The sequence below is a fragment of the Anolis sagrei genome, chromosome 5, assembly GCF_037176765.1.
Source record: "Anolis sagrei isolate rAnoSag1 chromosome 5, rAnoSag1.mat, whole genome shotgun sequence".
Classification (NCBI taxonomy): domain Eukaryota; kingdom Metazoa; phylum Chordata; class Lepidosauria; order Squamata; family Dactyloidae; genus Anolis; species Anolis sagrei.
The window spans coordinates 56,062,743-56,082,555 of NC_090025.1; the positions used below are offsets into that span (position 1 = coordinate 56,062,743).

General features: G+C 41.5%; 1 protein-coding gene across 2 annotated transcripts in view; it reads left to right on the forward strand.

Moving 5' to 3' along the window:
* Positions 1-7,491: 7,491 nt before the first annotated feature.
* The window catches only part of NPY5R (neuropeptide Y receptor Y5), a 46,875-nt gene continuing 34,553 nt past the window's right edge, over positions 7,492-19,813 (forward strand). Inside the window, exons 1-3 of one of the 2 annotated variants that reach the window (XM_067468706.1) lie at positions 7,492-7,647; positions 7,735-7,854; positions 9,999-10,113. The gene's annotated coding sequence lies outside the window, so the exon portion shown is untranslated. The remainder of the gene's footprint in view (positions 7,648-7,734; positions 7,855-9,998; positions 10,114-19,813) is intronic. The other variant, XM_067468707.1, reaches the window with a different exon arrangement.

Consider the following 19,813-nt stretch of genomic DNA (forward strand, 5'->3'; position numbering starts at 1 on the left):
CCAAGTTTGGTCCAGATCCACCATTATTTGAATGCACAGTACTCTCTGGATGTAGGTGAACTACAACTCCCAAAACTCAAGATCAATATCCATCAAACCTTCCAATATTTTCTGTTGGATATGAGAGCTCTGTGTGCCAAGTTTGGTTCAATTCCATCGTTGGTGGAGTTCAGACTACTCTTTGATTGTAGCTGAACTATAAATCCCAGCAACTACAACTCCCAAATGACAAAATCAACCCCCCCCACAACCCCACTGGTATTCAAATTTGGGCGTATTGGGTATTTGTGCCTAATTTAGCCCAGTGTATAAAAATACATCCTGCATATCAGATATTTACATTATGATTCATAACAGTAACAAAATTCCAGTTGTGAAGTAGCAGCAAAAAAAAAAATGTTTGGGGGTCACCACAACATTAGGAACTGTATTAAGGGGTCACGGCATTAGGAAGGTTGAGAAACACTGTACTAACCCAAGGAGTGACCACCACCCAAAAAAATTCATTTGGGAGTTGTAGTTCCTGGGATTTATAGTTAACCTACAATCAAAGAGCATTCAGAACTCCATCAATGATGGGATTGAACCAAACGTGGTACACAGGACTCCCATGACCAACAGAAAACATTAGAAGGGTTTGGTGAGCATTGTCCTTGAGTTTGGGAGTTGTAGTTCACCTACATCCAGAGAGTACTGTGGACTCTGGATCTGGACCAAACTTGGCACGAATATTCCATAAGCCCAAATATGAACACAGATGGAGTTTGGGGAAAATAGACCTCGACATTTGGGAGTTGTAGTTCCTGGGATTTATAGTTAACCTACAATCAAAGAGCATTCTGAACTCCATCAATGATGGGATTGAACCAAACATGGCACACAGGACTCCCATGACCAACAGAAAACACTAGAAGGGTTTGGTGAGCATTGTCCTTGAGTCTGGGAGTTGTAGTTCACCTACATCCAGAGACCACTGTGGACTCAAATAATGATGGATCTGGACCAAACTTGGCACGAATATTCCATATGCCCAAATATGAACACAGATGGAGTTTGGGGGAAATAGATCTTGACAATTGGGAGTTGTAGGTACTGGGATTTATAGTTCACCTACAATCAAAGAGCCTTCTGAACCTCACAAATGACAGAATTGAGGCAAACTTCTCACACAGAACCCCCATGAGCAGCAGAAAATACTTAAGGCCATCCAGGCCCGTAGCCAGATTTTGATTTGGGGGGGGGGGGGGGGGGGCTGAGTTTGATTCGGTGGGGGGGGGGGCTGAGTCTGAGTGAAAGAGGGTCTAACCTAGCAAACCTTTTGTATCATTACCCCAATACCCCCATGCATATGGGATATATTGAGTATGGTGATCAGATCATGATATGAATAAACATAACAGTTTAAATAATGTACCAGTAAGGCCTTTTCGCAGTCACCATGAGAATTTCGGGGGGGGGGGAGCTGAAGCCCCCCAAGTCCCTGTCCCCCCGCCTACATGCCTGAGGCCATCCTGTCCAACTCCCTTCACCAAGGCAAGAAAAAGTAATCAAAGACCTCCTGACAAAGAGCCATCCAGCCATAGATAAAGAGATATATATGATTCACACACAGAGAGATCATAGATTTGAAAGGGACCCCTAAAGAAGGACAATTCTATGTTGCATGTTCCCGAGTAGGCAAACCAGACAAGCTCCACATCAACACTGACAAAGAAACAGCAAGAAATACTCTTTATCCACAAGCATAAAGACATTACATATATCAGAAACCAACACTTTCTCATTACTTTATTTTCCTGATCACCAGACTGGGCCACAGCAACACGTGGCAGGGGATGGCTAGTAAATAAAAAATCCATAATATGATACCATGGGGGTTATGTAAAAATTCAATAGTAATTAGTATTAATATTAATAATAATGACATTGGGGTTAGGTAAAACATCATCATAATAATAATAGTCAACAAATATTCATATTAACACGCATTGCTGTGGCCAGCCTTCCCTCTTTTCCCTTTCTCTTTTTCTTTCTTTCCTTCCTTCCCTCTTTTTCTTTTCCTTCCTCTTTCCCTTCTTCTTTCTTCCTTCTCTACCTGTTTCTCTCTTTCACTCATTGTCTCCTTCCTTCCCTCTCTTTCCTTCCTTCTTTCACTTTTTTATTTCCTTCTCTCCTTTCTTCCTTCTCTACCTTTCTTTCTTTCATAGAATCATAGAGTTGGAAGAGACCTCGTGGGCCATCCAGTCCAACCCCCTGCCAAGAAGCAGGAATATTGCATTCAAAGCACCCCTGACAGATGGCCATCCAGCCTCTGTTTAAAAGCTTCCAAAGAAGGAGCCTCCACCACACTCCGGGGCAGAGAGTTCCACTGCTGAACGGCTCTCACAGTCAGGAAGTTTTTCCTAATGTTCAGATGTAATCTCCTTTCTTGTGCCACTTGGCTCCCGCTGCTCAGCTTCAGCCTGACCGAGGGGCTCTTCCACTCCAGGCCCGCCTCGGCTGTCAATGCAGCTCCGGAGGAGGTGACGTGGCCGACCGGGGGGTATATCACCTCCTCCACTGCACTGACAGCAGAAGCAGGCCTGGAGTAAAAAAGCCCCTTGGTTAGGCTGAAGCTCAGCAGCGGAAGCCAAGCAGCTCTGGAGGGCAGCCCTCAGGTGCCACTTGGCTCCCGCTGCTGGGCTTCAGTCTGACCGAGGAGCTCTTTCACTCCAGGCCCGCCTCTGCTGTCAGTGCAGTGGAGGAGGAGGAGGAAGCGACGCAGCCATCCAGCAAGTATATCGCCTCCTCTTCCTCCTCCTCTGCATTGACAGCCGAGGCAGGCCTGGAGTAGAAGAGCCCCTCAGTGAGGCTGAAGTCTGGTAGTGGGAGCCAAGTGGTACTGGAGGAGCGCAGCTGCTGCAGCAGCTTCGGGTGCCCTGCTCCAGCGCAGGGCATCTGCCCGCCTCCCTCGCCTTGACCCAAAACAGGAAGTGATATCTTATACCTGGCATACTAGATGACCCCCAAGTTCAGGGAGGATTTTCCTGGGTTAAAAAGTCATCTAATACGCCAGAAAATACGGTAATAATCATAGTCATGACAATATCATGGGAATTATGTAAAAAGTCAATAATAATAATAACAACAACGACAACGGGTTATGTAAAATGTCAATAACAATAATAATAGCATTGGGATTGTGTAAAAAGTCAATAACAACAACAACAACATGGGAGTTATTTAAAATATCAATCATAATCATAATAAAGTCACTAATAATAATTATGGTTATGTAAAAATCCATAATAATTTTATTTTATTATAAACATTTCAAAATTACAACTTAAATCCAACAAATTGAAAGTTAAAAAAATTACAAACACAGATAGTAAAATAGAAATAAATCAATTACAAAAACAATCCCATAATATTCCCTCCCCATAACCACCCCATTAACTAAAAAATAAACTCTACCCCCCCCCCCCTAAAATAAAATAACTAAGTAAAAAAAGTTATTTCTTAACCGCCTCTCCTCAATGTGTGGAACAGCATAGTTGAAATCCATAGACAAAGCAATCATAATGTATATTGTTCCAGTTAACAGTTGTGTTGCTCAAGGTAAGGTTAAAATATATAGTTAAATCATTGAGACAATGTATAGAAAAAGCGAATGTGTTTTGTCTAAATGAAGACACACACATCATCCACCATTCTAGCTTTTGGGACCACAAGGAAATCCACTTAGTTTCAATCAACGAAGCCAGAACTTAAATTCAGATGAGAAATGGCTGAAAGTAGGAAATGTGAGTGACATTTGGAAGACAAATGACATAGCATTAGAGGCACGTTAAAAGAATAATGCCATGGGATTATTGCAGACTTCCAGACTTTCTGGGAAATATATATATATTTCAATGAAGTCTGTCTCCCCGCACACTGTGATGTGGGAAAGGAACTCAGCCAGTGTTCAGAGGTCAGTGCTTAATTCACCGAGCTCACAAGTTTCAATTCACCTGATACCATGCCATCCATTGAAGCTATTAATTTGATCCAGTGTACAGGTCAGTGGCTATTTACTGGGGAATGAGTCTGGTTCCCATATACATTTAGGTCATGAGTAGGCATAATTTAAATGGATCTGGGCTATTTTCCACTCCCAGAAGCAAGCAGTATAATTCCCAACCCAAATCTAAATGTGGTTAGAGGATCATTTTTCAGGTACACGGACAAAACAAAGCATAACAGCACGTGCAGGTTCTCACAAAGGAACCCACAGAAGGAATAAGATGCTCAAAAGGTATTAATTATTGATGGAAAAGCCTGTTGGTAGGAGAACTTTTCTTCCATGAACAATCATCTTTTGAGCATCTTGAAAAATGGCGTCTTGTGGATTCCTTTGGATGCTCCCCAGTTTTGGTTTATTTTGTTCTAATAGGGAATTTCCTAATGGAAATTCTCCTTTTTTGGCTCTCTTTTTCAGTGGTAGCAGGGTCTTGAAGGGGCCTTGGCCCATAAAACTGACCAGCAAGTTCAGTGTGGCATATAACACATTAAAGACACAGGTTCTTCTGGATTCATCACTGAGCCTAGAACCCCAGGTGGCCAGGGGTGTTTTCGCAAAATAAAAAATTGTGCACCAGTTGCGCCCACACCTTGGGAAGTCAGATTTGGCCTTGGTAGTCCATGCTCTTGTCACACCTCGAATAGACTACTGCAATGCACTCTACATGGGGTTGACTTTGAAGACTGTTCTGAAGCTTCAAGCATTCCAATGTGTTTGACAGCTGGAACAGCCCTGGATTATGTTTTGGATGGTGTGATTTTGATCAATATTTTAATCATTCATATTTCAATTATTGGTTTTAATTGTACTTGTTTATTTGATATATGTGCATAGGGCATCAAATGGCTGCCTGTTGTAAGGCCGCCTTGAGTTCCTTCCAGGGTTGAGAAAGGCAGGATATAAGTAAAGGTAAAGGTAGTCCCCTGACATTAAGTCCAGTCATGTCTGACTCTGGGGTGTGGTGCTCATCTCAATTTCTAAGCCGAAGAGCCAGCGTTGTCCGTAGACACCTCCAAGGCCATGTGGCCGGCATGACTGCATGGAGCACCGTTACCTTCCCGCTGGAGCGGTACCTATTGATCTACTCACATTTTCATGTTTTCAAACTGCTAGGTTGGCAGAAGCTAGGGCTGACAGCGGAAGCTCACGCCGCTCCCCAGAATTGAACCTGTGACCTTTCGATCAACAAGCTCAGCAGCTCAGTGCTTTAACCCACTGCGCCACCGGGGGCTCCAGGATATAAATATGATTAATGAATGAATTAATTAATTAATTAAGATATGTCGGGGAGGCCCTGCTCTCAGTCCCAACCTCCTTTCCAAGTATGACTGATGGGAATGAGAGACAGGGCTTTCTCAGTGGTGGTTCCTCAGTTGTGGAACTCCCTCCTCAGTGATATCAGACTGGACCCTCTCTCCTAGTTTTCAGGAAAAAAGACATAGCTATGGAAGCAGGCATTTGGATAAGTGCAATAGAGAATCGGCATAATTGAAGCAACACAAACGACAGCTTTGACTTGGTTTTATTGTTTTGAACAGTTTTATAGTATTTATATGTTTTTATTTGGTTTGTAGATGATTTATTGTATTTTTACCTGTTTGTATATGTGGCATTGAATTTTGCCATACTGTGAACTGATTTGAATCCCCATGGGGGGGGGGGGGGTGAAAGAAAGTGGAATATAACTATAATAAATTAAATAAATAAATAAATAAATATAATACTAGCCAACACACATTTTTGTGCCTCAAATGTTAGACCTCTTTCTGGGTATATTTGACCTGCTGATTCCAAAAACTGCACAATTTTTCCTATCAGCTCTAGTTTTTGATATACAGAACATATGCAATATACCAGTCTTCATCTTCTCGCCCACAGAAAATCATAATAATTGATGCAATCTATTCAATACAATTTGCTGAATAACCGCCCCCAAATAACCCTAGGAACAGTCCTAAAAACCAAGACGCCAAGATATTTTTATGGGTTGGGCTGTGTAAGCCATGTGATGGAGAATTTATTTATTGGAGAAGAGGATTTTTTTTTTCATGTCAGGAGTGACTTGAGAAACTGCAAGTCATTTCTGGAGTGCCCAGGGAACGCTCAGATGTTTTGATGTTTTACCATCCTTGTGGGAGGCTTCTCTCATGTCCCTGCATGGGGAGCTGGAGCTGACAAAGGGAGCTCATCCACACACTCTCTAGATTCAAACCTCTCTGTCTTCAGTCCTGCAGGCACAGGGATTTAACCTATGGCACCACCGGGAGCTCCAGGAGAAGAGTGATTGTCGCTATAGAGAATCTATAGGAGAAAAGTGATTATCACCTATAGAAAATCTATAATGACCTTATGTTATTAAGGAATGAATCTGGCATTAAAATCACATTGCTCCAGAACTGAGGCCTGACACAAATTTATTTGAGAAAACTAGGGTAGCCAGTGTATGGGGAGAGAAAGAAAACAATAGAAGGAAGGCAGAATAGCTAGCTTCAGCTACAAAAGCCTTGTACTTGACTTTGCAAAGAATGGGGAGAAGAGAGAGAGAAAAATCCTTAGTGAAAGGTAACGATTGTTCTTTCACTACAGTATTTTTAAAACGATGCAAAAAATGTTTTCTTTTCAATCCTTTCTCATCCACGAACAATTCCACCACAAACATAACATTCTGGCATTAGATGATTCTTTTCGTTTACATTGTGTCCTGTGCGGTAATTTTAATACCTTCTTTAAGTAACTGCAAACTCAAAAAAATAAAACAACCCCCAAATATATTTTACCTTCTCCCAAAATAGTGCTTCAAGCCATTTTTAAAATCTGAGTTTTAGAGTCAAGGCCTGGAATCGAATGAATAGAGAATTGGCAAGGCTAGTGACATGTGCAAATAGGTCTGCAAGGCTATATTCCCACCTGTCACTCCATTTTTTAAAATCCCATTTACCAGCATCCAAATGCCAGGATCTTCATGCAATGAAAGAAACATTCATACATAAATCATGTGAATGCGAAAACTGGCATGCAGTAACAATTTCTTCGAAAATGCCTTCCTACCAAGAGTAGCAAGGTGAGAGGAGGCTAAGGGCATATCTAGTTATGTTTGGATTTCCAAAATCTTTGTCCTCTCTTCTGTGGACTTCAAAAGATGGTTGAACTGAAACTCCCCACAGCTCCAGCCAGCATAATTAATGTTAATTAATGCTAGAAGTTGCACTCCAAAAACATCTGGAAGGCTGTACGGTTTGAAACCCTGGGTTAAGGCAGGATTTTCTGATCTTTTGGATTTTGTGTGTGTGTGTCAGGAGTGACTTGTGAAACTGCAAGTCACTTCTGGTGTGAGAGAATTGGCCGTCTGCAAGGATGTTGCCCAGGGAACACCCGGATGTTTTGATGTTTTACCATCCTTGTAGGAGGCTTCTCTCCATGTCCCCGCATGGGGAGCTGGAGCTGACAGAGGGAGCTAATCCACACTCTCCCCAGATTTGAACCTGCGACCTGTCAGTCTTCAGTCCTGCTAGCACAAGGGTTTAACCCACTGCACCACCCTGGGCTCCTGTGTATTGGAAAAGAACACTTGGCTTCCTCATGACAAAATTCAACTGATGGAGGTACATTTTTTAAAAAACAAAAAATCTGGCTTTGTCATTTAGTGACAAAGAAAATCATTTGAAAGGGGGTCTGTTAGTCTGTTGCAGCAAAACACATTTCTTGATTATGGCATGAGCTTTTGTGGATTTCATTGGAAGCAGAACAAGTATCATCTGAAGAGGAACATATGCACAGTCTGCATGAACAAGCATGGAATCAGAGCAAAAGTGGGTACAGAAAATGCATCCGGGGACAATGATATTATTAACACTGACCTTTAAAAAAAGACAATTCAAATGCTGTGGCTTTCCCCTAAAAGATTAATTAATTAAAAGGAGTATGGGGGAGGGTACTACTATGCTCTGAAGACAGTAGTGTCATGAATGACTTTTCAATGACTTTGAAGCATAGTTTCTTTTTATTGCAATTTCCAGTGTGAGAAGGTATATCAGATAACAGAAAAACATTTAAACAAAGAATGACATTAGACATACAGATCCTATGCAACTACATTGGATTTACAATTATATTGGCTAACAAACAAACAAAGGGGAATTACATTAGCTTTGGAATTGCAGACTTAACCCTACTTCTTGGATATTACTGATAATTGGCTCTTGACCTGGAATGAACACTTAGTTTTCCCTCTTGCTTATTCCTCTGAGTATTTGGCATCATATGACCTCATGAGACTTCCAGGACAAAGCCCAATGGAGCCCATCATATGACACAGGGCTACTTCTGGAGATGCTAGGATGCATCCTAGGATGGGCAATAAAGGAAATCAAAATAAAAATCAGTCATGATCAGAACCATGGCCTGCTTTGCAATCAAAAGGATATAGGAGAGATCCTGTATTTGCAAGGTAGCTGCCTGAGTGGAGAGAGAGGGGAAGCACAACTGGATTGCATAACCCAGCCTCCCCTACCTGGTACATCGTAGGATGGAGCCCTGAGGTGGCTATCCATGTTCTCATTACCTAAGCTGGGAACAACAAAAGGGAAAGCCAGGCAGTGAGAGTTTCCCCTGTGTGATGGGGAAGGGGTTGATGCAGGCAATACAAAGCATTTAATGCCGGTTTCTCCTACTGTCTGATGGATTCCCCCGCTGTCCCCCAGCATAAGGACCTTCATATGATGAGGTCATTTGTGGATTACTTGGCTAAACCTTGCCTTAGGTTGTGGCCTTGACACTGTATCTGTTTGGCAGTGATGGTTGTTGGATGATGCACCTGAGCTTTGGCTACCAAATGTATATACCTGAGTTCCCCAGGTATATACACCCAGGTATATACTGTTGGTAGCCAAAGCGCAGATGCACCATCCAACAGTCAGGCCCTGCTACTACACTTTTTGGAAGAAAAAAACTGTTGGCAATAGAAAAGTCCAGATGAGACACGATTTCTAAATATAGTGGAGATACAGCAGACAGTCACAGCAATTATACCTAACAGTCAGTGTTCTCTCCACTTCTCTTGTTTACCTATGCAGGATGCTCTGTCCTGGCACACCCAGTCTCTGTTTCTTCCTGTTCAGATCTACAGCCTTTATTCTCCTAATGTGACATGCCTTTAGAGTGAATGCCACCCTGTTACTGAGAGCAGCTGGCAAGAAGGCACAGATATTCCAAGAGCCCTTTGAGTTTCTTAACTGATCCCAATTATTAGAGAAGACATATGTTATAATTCTGCCCAACATGTTAACAGGAGATGGATACTATACTACTTTTCTTCTTAGCTTAGTAATCCATATTTAACATGCTTTTCCAAGTATGACTTTATTGCTTTTGTTCTTTACTCTTCATTTTTTAAACAATGTTTTAAATAGTTTTAATTCTACAGGCACTTTAATGTTTTTAACTCTGCGCATTTTTACCTGTAATTCTTTTTATGTTGTAAGACACATTGAGCTTAGGGGGAAAGGTGTGGTATATAAACAAAATTCAGAAGCAAGCTTTGATTTTGGGTTGTAGGTTTTTTGGAGTATATGGCCATGCTCTAGAAGCATTCTCTCCTGACATTTCACCTGCATCTATGGCAAGCATCCTCAGAGGTTGTGAGGACCTCACAACCTCTGAGGATGTATGCCATAGATGCAGGCAAAGCCATAGATGCAGGCAAAGAGAATGCTTCTAGAACATGGTCATATAGCCTGAAAAACCTACAACAACCCAGTGATTCCAGCCATAAAAGCCTTCGACAAAGCTTTGATTTTACCATTTTGTATTTAAGAGACAAGATTTTACTACATCACTCTATACATTTCAAGCCAAGCATCCATGGGGGTGGAGATGGGTGGTTCTAGAACCAAACCCCAGAAGATGCCAAAGGCCGACTTTATGTTCTTTTCTCTACAATGTCACAATTGCGCAGAATGAAGCAATTGCCTCGGGCAACAGATGCCGGAAAGTTGGAAGAAGCTGTGGGAACCCTCTCACCATCTGCCTTGTTGAGGGCTGCGGCCTTCCTGCAGAGTAAAGGGAGAGAGGTGAGATCATTTTCTATTTGAAGTTACTTTAAATGCACGTACCTTTTTCCTGTTAGGTAATTTCAAATCTTGGCATCCACTAAGGGCAAAACATCTGAAGATGATTTTAAGTGATGCAAGTGTGCTTTTGTGGAAGATGTTCTCTCTTCAACACATATTGTCCTTGACAGCATCTTCCCATTTCTACCTTACTTTACAAACAAAATGATTTTGCATAGGTGATTACTCGGCTGTTGTATCTAGTTGGGCCCTAATGTTGATTTATAGGACTGTTGTAAAGATTGCAAGACAGCATCTGTGACTGAATGATAGGGATATAAATCTTCATAAATTTAGTTATTGCAGGCAAGAACAAATACTTTTACCAATTGATTTACTTGCAGCAAGAAAGTTGTCAAAACCTGTGTAGCTTTTGTATTATTTTCAATTTAGACTGATACTTTGTTTTCTAAAGATGCACATTGTTTTTCAGCACTAAAAATGACACTTTGTGAGCAGGAATGTGATTTTCTGCACAGAAATGCAGAAAACCACATACACTTTTCACTCATAGTCTGTCCTCCTAATCTGTGAAGTTTTTTTATTAGTAACTTTTCTTGTGATACTCAAACCTGTTCTTGAACCATTTCCCCAATATTTTTAGTATTCTTTCCATCCCAACTCAATGATCAATGTCCACATACTTTGCATTATGCCACTGATTCACCCATCAGCCCCGCTCCCTAGAAGCACTACACTTATACAACTGATTGGCCAGGGATGTTCTGAACAGGTGGAGAAGTGCTACTATTCCCCCTTTCATTAAACATTTAAGATATCCATGCCATGATCCTTGATGTTTGTGTAAAATGAAAACTAATTTTTTGAGCATTGTGCTGGTACGGCTGTACCAGGAGCTCCAACTTCCTTTTCTTTCTTTGAGTGTTTGCATGTATTCCAAGGTTCCATGCATTTTGCAATAAGGTGGCTTCCCTTGGTTTGCAATTATAGGGCCAATGACCCATCAATCATCATTAGGTTCTTTAGTTCCGCCCCTTTTTCTGGGTTTAGGAGGGGGAAAGGGGACCTCTAGTTCAGTTCACACAGAGAAGCCTTTCATACAGAACGTGAATCAATTCCATCTGTAGAAAGCTTCATCTTTTACAGCTCTTTTGCTGGGGGGAATTCAGTCCCACAGTCCCAGAGCTTTACAGCCAGCCTTCGCTGGGAATTGAAGACCTTCTTTGAAATCTACAAAAGTACTCTGTTTGGTAAGGACCACTCACGGCAGCCATAACGCAATTTGGACTGGGTGTAGGGGCCCACGCCAGCAGAGCCTAAGACAGATTGCCCAGGTAGAGGTCAAGGATTTCCCTGATAGTGAAGAAACAGTTCATGAAGATAGTTGCCTGTCCCTTGTGGACAAGATTAAGAAAGCCACCAGTTGATTCAAAGCCTTGAAGTATTTGTTTGATTTATTGAAGACCTAAGCAATAATAAAGAACTTTGTTAAACTTTCCAAGTTTCTAAAGACTTTGTTTAAGGAAATCCAAAAGGCCTCTAATCCGAGGCACCCCCGGTGTCTCGTTGGGCATACAGAACACATCCTGTCTACAGACCTTTTCACAGGCGTGACAGCGCAAGCATGTTACATAAATGTGTGCAGGAATCTAGTAGCATGAGTTTACCTTTGTCTGGAGCAGAAGGAGACAGCAAATGAAGCAAAAGACCTGAGAGGTATGATGGTTGGAGTTCCTGGAGGTGACTTGTTCATTGTTGTTCTTGCATGCCTTCAAGTTGCTTTTGGCTTTTGGCGACCCTAAAGTGAGCCTCTTATGGGATTTTCTGTGGCTAAGTGTTGACAATATCACATTAGAGCTAAAAGCTCAGGTCCCCATTTTCCAATCACCAGGTTTGCTCCTGCAGAATTCTGGGAAATATAGTTTAGGGTGGGGCCTTTGCAATTCTCAGCCAAAGAGGTCCTAGCTTCCCTAAACTACATTTCCCAGAATTCTGCAGGAGCACACCAGGCAATTGGGAAATACAGACCTGTGCTTTAGAACTCTAAGGTGAGATCATCATGTGTCTCACTCGGGGTCACCCAATGGAGTTCCATGGAGGAGTGAGACATTAAACCCTGATCTCTATAGTCATGGTTCAGTGCTCAGACCACTGTACCACACTGACTCAGGCAAAGTTGACCTGACAGCAAGTTACATCAACAGAAATAGCTTTCACCCCCAGGCGTTTTTGGGCTGTAATCACCTGTAGCCTTAGTTAATATAGCCAATGGTGAGGCGTTGAGGGTCTGTGTCCTGCAGACATCTGAAAGACCTCAGTTGACTATCCTCTCTTTAAGACAAAACAATGAGGAACAGCAGAAGTATAGTTTCTATTGATATAGATGTGCGAACAATAGGAACATCACTAAGTGCCCAAGGTCCCAGAAGATAGTAACATAAATGCCTCCCCACACAGGTACCATCACCTCTTTAACTGGAAATGGGGCCTCACACATGGTATAAAGCACCCTAGATTGGTTACTGGCTAAAAGGTAATGTCAAACTCATCCTGTAGTATCTCTATCCCTAGTAAGCAACTGATAAAGGAGGTATTTGGCCAAAATAAATCAGGTTGGAAAATGTGTTCAAACTCAGCTTCAAAAACTAGCTTCTATCACACACAAGCAACAAAAAAATATGAAAGCATCTTGTTTTGTACTTTTTGTGGTGGGCTCACGCTGAGGGCCAGCTTGTCAAATTAGAGTGCCAGATGACTGCTGTGAATAATGATCAGTCATACACAACAGACTCCCACTAAACTGATGGATAATGTAGAAGTACTGGAAAGGCTATTGATTGAACTGTAACTGGGAAGGAGAGAAAAATCTCAAACTGATGGACATGTTAGCACAGAACTGACACATGGAGAACATTATTATACTTTCCAAGACATAGGCAGCCAAATGAGATCATTTCAACAGCCCAATGTTTCGAATTTCAACATGATGATCGACACCAGAGATAATGCTACCCAAGATGTATTAGCAAAAGACACTTGCTACCCATCCAAATTGCGGTGCATATTACCCAAAGAATACTGCATATTATGTTGACACTAAAGGTGTGAAGCATTTTTCCCCATTTAAAAAAATAAAATAACATATTACATGCCAATATATTTTCATGAAATTAAAATCTACTATTTTACTGTATCTAATGGGAGCACTAAACATTCTAGTCAAAATTTTCCCTTTTATCAAACTGTGTAGAATAGTGGTTCTCAACTTTCTTAATGCCGCAACCCCTTAATACAGTTCCTCATGTTGTGGTCACCCTCAATCATAAAATTATTCTCATTGCTACTTCATAACTGTAATTTTGCTACTGTTATGAATCTTAATGTAAATATCTGATATGCAGGATGCATTTTCATCCACTAGTCCAAATTTGGCACAAATACCCGATACGCCCAAATTTAACACTGGTGGGGTTGGGAGGGGTTGATTTTGTCATTTGGGAGTTGTAGTTGCTGGGATTTATACTTCATCTACAATCAAAGAACATCTTGAACTCTGCCAGCAATGGAATTGAACCAAACTTGGCACACAGAGCTCCCATGACCAACATAAATTACTGGAAGGGTTTGGTGGGCATTGACCTTGGGTTTTGGAGCTGTAGTTCACCTCCATCCAGAGAGCACTGTGGACTCAAATAATGATAGAGCTTGACCAAACTTGGCATTAATACTCAATATGCCCAGATATGAATAATGGTGGACTTTGGGGGAAAATAGAACTTGACATTTGGGAGTTGTAGTTGCTGGGATTTATAGTTTACCTACAATTAAAGAGAATTCTGAACCTCATTAATGATAGAATTGGACCAAACTTCCCACACAGAACTACCATACCTTAAAGGGATTTGCTGGCATGAACCTCCCTCCAGCTTTGCAGTCTCTTCCCTTGTTTACACAAGTGCACCACTCTGCCATGTGACAAGCATGCCTGCTCTCCCCTCCCTGCTTGGAGTCTTAGAAACAGCCCTCCCCTTGACTGAGAGACTGGCCAATCACAGCAGAGGAGGGCTTTTGGTGGGAGGATTCGCCGTCTGTTTCCAAAAAGGAAGAGATGGACAGGTGGAGAAATTTTCAGCCTTCTCTACCAAAGGGGGTCTTTGGTGACTCCTCTAAAGCCCCCTCATGACCCACAGGGATCCCAAACCCCAAACCGGGTCTTGTTCTTTTAAGGCTCGGCAGCTGCACACCCTTTATAGACAAAGTTTCTATAGATAAAGGTTGAGTAAATAAAACCCAAAACTCATCACTGGTTTTATTGCTGCCTTGATAGCAAGCAGGATATAACCATTATTCACTGAAACCTCATTGGCAGTCCTGGTCTCTGCTCCTGGACAGGAGGTCACGGTTTTTGGTAATTTAAGACTTCTCTTTAATCAAGATTGATTTTATTTCTAACTCTGTTCATGTTGCTGTTGTTTCTTAAACTAGCTTTTCAGTATATAGGAATCTTTGTCGAATTGCATACATGTTTGGCCAGGGGAAGCTTGTGGCTTCAGTGCCAGTGGGAGTTTTCACTTAACACTAAGGGACCTACCATACAGCCCTATATCCCAGAATATCAAGGGAGGAAATCCCACATTATCCGAGTGTGGATTCAGATAACCCAGGACCCTTCCACACAGCCCTATATCCCAGAATATCAAGGCAGGAAACCCGACATTATCTGAGTGTGGACTCAGATAACCCAGGGCCCTTCCACACAGCCCTATATCCCAGAATACCAAGGCAGAAAATCCCACAATATCTGCTTTGAACTGGGTTATGTGAGTCCGCACTCAGATAATGTGGGATTTTCTGCCTTGGTATTCTAGGATACAAGGCTGTGTGGAAGGGTCCCTAGTTCAAAGTAGATATTGTGGGATTTTCTGTCTTGATATTCTGGGATATAGGGCTGTGTGGAAGGGCCCTAAGTTTTAATCAAATCTTAAAGAAGTTGTCCAAAGTGATGGAGTAAGTTCCATCAATAAAACGGATTCAGCACTTTGGAGTTCTCCTTTAAAATTTGGGATAAAGCTAGAAGTAGATTCACCATCTCAAAAACATGGAAGCCACCAGTCACTCATCTGTTCAACCCAGGTCAATCTCAAGGAGAAATCTTGTTCTCTTTCCCTCCATTATAAAAACAGGAAGCCATCTTCAAACCTGTGGTCCATCTTGTCCAGTACTGGCAGCTCTGGTTGAAAGCAATTCCCCAATTTTTTAGGTAGACTTCTTTCCTAACCCTTCTGCAGATTAGGTAGTGTTCTTTCCTAGCCCTTCCTACTATTCTCTGATGGTCTCCCATTCAAGTACTTACCATGTCTATCCTTCTTAACTTCTGGAAGCAGGCAAGATCAGATATATTCAGATTATCATGGAACTATCCACTGGGCATGGGATTATACTGGGTATAATGCTACCTGACTTCTCCCTCTTCTTTCACACTTTCAAGCATTCCTCATGCATACACACAAATTCATAGGTTGGTCTCTGCTGAAAATAGCAATAGATAAAGGCAGCTCTCATGGTCCCTTACTGCATTGCCTGTTCAAATTTGACGTGTCATCTGCTAAGGGAAAGCAATTATCTTTATTCCTCTCCTGTACATTGATTGCTTTTAGGTATTTTTCTCATCCAATTCATCATTTAGTGATTTAGTCTTTCTGTCTCTCATGTGTCTGAAGAAATGGGAGTGCTGACTTTTGCCCACATATGGCACCAAGGCAGTTCCATCATTCCTGAAACCCGTGTGATGCATAAACAGTTAACCTCCAGGCAATTTAACTCCTTTCTAGAAAGTGGCACCTCTTTTGGCCCCAAAATGCAATCATCTGGCTCTGTCTGAGTGCACAAGTGTAAAACTGACCCTCACACCTACTGCAATTGCCCACTCAACCTTTGAAGAAATCAAAATATAATGCAAAATCAGAATATCCCAGAATATCAAGGCAGGAAATCAGGCAAGCTGATTGGTAATGATGGAAGGTGGAGGCATGGGGGTTGGGGAGAGGAAATAGACCATAAATGCAATTTGCTGGTTTTATTAGCCATTCATCACCAATTTGCATCCAGAGGTTAGAAACATTATTTGTTTACACTATAGTTCCCAGAATAGCCAGCCACCATGATTTCTGGCGATGCCATTTGTGGAACTCTGGGATTCGTAGTTCTCCCAAAATAACATTTCCAGATTTTGCCTCCAACTCTGAAATAATCTGTCTCTCTTGGAAATTACAACCTTCTTCAAGCCTTCTCTAGGAATTTGTTTGTATATAATTCTGTTGCTTACTTATTGTATATATGTTCTGATAAGCAGCTTTCTTCCTTTGTTCTATGTTTTCCTGAGAAATTGTGGGAGGGACTGCAGACCACTTGATCAGATCTGAGACTGCTCAGAGCTCAGACTCAATTTTAGAGGACAGATTCCATTAGACTCTCAGAATGTAAAGACTCAATTAGTCTCTCTGAGTAGAAAGATGTTGCTGTTTGATTTTATGAAAGATGCCCTGTGTTATCTGCACAGAGAAACTACTTCAGACCTATTTCTAACTGGATTGACAAGTCTCCAGGGCAGCAGAAAACAAGCTCCCTCCCTCCTCTCTATGACTTCCTCTCGCATATTTATACATGGCTATCATGTCTCCTCTCAGCCTTCTCTTCTTCAGGCTAAACATGCCCAGCTCTTTAAGCCGCTGTATGCTGAATTCATGAAGGTTGTGAGTAAACCAAACATGTTACTTTTAACCAAGTCTACTTTTTCTCTAAAGAGAAAATCTTACACAAATGAATTTTTTGGATCTCTGGAAGATCACACTTTTACAAAAGGTTATGCTTTTCAAATGGTTGTGAATGCCATTTTTCTCCAAAAGGTTACGGAAAGTCTGGTTTTCTAAAAATCTCTGGGTGTCTTTTGATAGGAATGACATTTATTGAGAATATTGAGAATGGCTCATCCATGACTGTTTCTGCCAAGATAGTTGATCCCCATTGCATATATAATACTAGTGGTCTGTTGTATGACTTTTTTTCCTATTATTAATACGTTCTTGATGCAATTTAAGAAGCTGAGTTTGTTCATAATGTTTTAATAGTATGAGTCTACATAAGTCTTCTTATTTCATTTATTATGATGATGAACTAAGCCTCTTTATGGAAAGTGTGAAAATATTATGGGAAGCATTTTAAAAACTGGGGCTGGCAACAATGGCTTTGGTGGGTCTTCTGTTATTTCTATAAACCAACATTTAATCATAGAATCATAAAGTTAGAAGAGACTTCGTGGGCCATCCAGTCCAACCCACTGCCAAGAAGCAGGAAAATTGCATTCAAAGTACCCCTGACAGATGGCCATCCAACCTGTTTAAAAGCCTCCAGAGAAGGAGCCTCCGCCACACTCCAGGGCAGAGAGTTCCACTGCTGAACAGCCCTCACAGTCAGGAAGTTCTTCCTAATGTTCAAGTGGAATCTCCTTTCCTGTAGTTTGAAGCCATTGTTCTGCGTCCTAGTCTCCAGGACAGCTGAAAACAAGCTCGCTCCCTCCTCTCTATGACTTCCTCTCACGTATTTATACATGGCTATCATGTCTCCTCTCAGCCTTCTCTTCTTCAGGCTAAACATGCCCAGCTCTTTAAGCCGCTCCTCATAGGACTTGTTCTCTAGACCCTCCTCTGGACACATTCCAGCTTGTCAACATCTCCCTTAAACTGTGGTGTCTGAACTGGACACAGTATTTCAGGTGCATCTGACCAAGGTGGAATAGAGGGGTAGCATGACTTCCCTGGATCTAGACACTATACTCCTTTTTATGCAGGCCAAAATCCCATTGGCTTTTTAAGCTGCCGCATGATATTGCTGGCTAATGTTTAAGTTATTATCCACAATGACTCCAAGATCTTTTTTCACAAATACTGCTGTCGAGGCAAAGCAGGTCAGCCCTAGTCAGTACATGGATGTGAGGCCACAAATGAGCAAGGAGATAGCAAAAGCACCTCTAAGCATTCCTTGACTGATAAAGACTTATGAATTTTATAGGGTCACCATAATTCAACAGGCAACTTGAAGGCATACATACTTGCTAATGCCTTCCTCTTGTGTGTGGAGAGGTTTTGTTTTACTTGCACAAGCATGTCTGAAAATCATAAAAGAGGGAACAACATTCAACATCCTGAAGGTAGTACTATATGGGCCAATTTTATTTCACTTTAGTACATCATACTTTATATCAGTGTTTCTCAACCTAGGGATTGAGACCCCTAAAGGAGGGTCGCGAGGCAGTGTCAGAGGGATTGCCAAAGATCTTTAAAAAACATAGTATTTTCCATTGGTCAAAGGGTTTCTGTGTGGGAAGTTTGGCCCAATTCTATTGTTAGTGAGGTTCAGAATGCTCTTTGATTGTAGGTGAACTAGAAATCCCAGAAACTACAACTCCCAAATGTCAAGATCTATTTCCTCCAAACTCCACCAGTGTTCAAATTTTGGGTATATTGAGTATTCGTGCCAAGTTTGGTCCTGAGCCATCATTGTTTGAGCCCACAGTGCTCTCTGGCTGTAGGTGAACTACAGCTCCAAAAATCATGGGAAATGCCCACCAAACCCTTCCAGTATTTTCTGTTGGTCATGGGAGTTCTGTGTGCCAAGTTTGGTTCAATTCCATTGCTGGTGAAGTTCAGAATACTCCTTGGTTGTAGGTGAACTATAAATCCCAGCAACTACAACACCCAAATGACAAAATCAATCGCCCCCAACCCCACCAGTATTCAAATTTGGGCGTATCACGTATTTGTGCAAATTTGGCGCAGTGAACAAAAATACATCCTGCATATTAGATATTTACATTACAATTCATAACAGTGGCAAAATAACAATTATGAAGGAGCAACAAAAAATATATATGGTTGGGGATCACCACAATGCGAGGAACTATATTAAGGGGTCACGGCATGAGGAAGGTTGAGAAACATTGCTTTATATTTTAACATATGTATTTGTTTTATAAATTTTATCAACCAGGGAAGCGTCCATTGAGTGCTGCCCAGCAAATACTATTAATTCCATGGGCCTATTTTGGTTGGGACTAGTCACTGGATTTAAATCAAATGTTTTGGAGGTATTGTATGGACAGCACTTTCTTAAATTGACACAGCAAGGATGCTTTTAACAACATTTTCCATCTTTAAAGAAAGTGCCCCTTCTGTTCCTTTGGCAGTGGAGTGGATTATTTAGCCTGAATGTTCTGCTGGGGATCAGCTACCTTGGCAGAAATGGCATAGCAGTCACGGAATATATAACCCAAAGTTCAGGATAAGTTCAGTATGAAACATTCATTCACGAGTCTCCAAAAAGCCCACTCAAGTGAGGTGTGGAACTAAGCTTTTTTCTTTTTTTGCACTTCTAACAACTTTTGCCAAGAGATGCCCTTTTAATGATGCTATTTTTCAAACACCCTTGCCTTGATGTCACCAGTAATAATGTCACAAATGCTGGTTTCTGCAGACCTCAGAAAAAAGTGTTCCTTTTTTATGGTTTCTGCAAACAGAAATGCATGAATAAGGGTTACAGTCATCGCTGCCTCATGCCATGGCAACAAGGATTTGCTTCACTGGGAAGAGTTCGGCGACATTAATTGGAGGGAAAGGGAAGACATAAATATTTTAATAATTGTTGT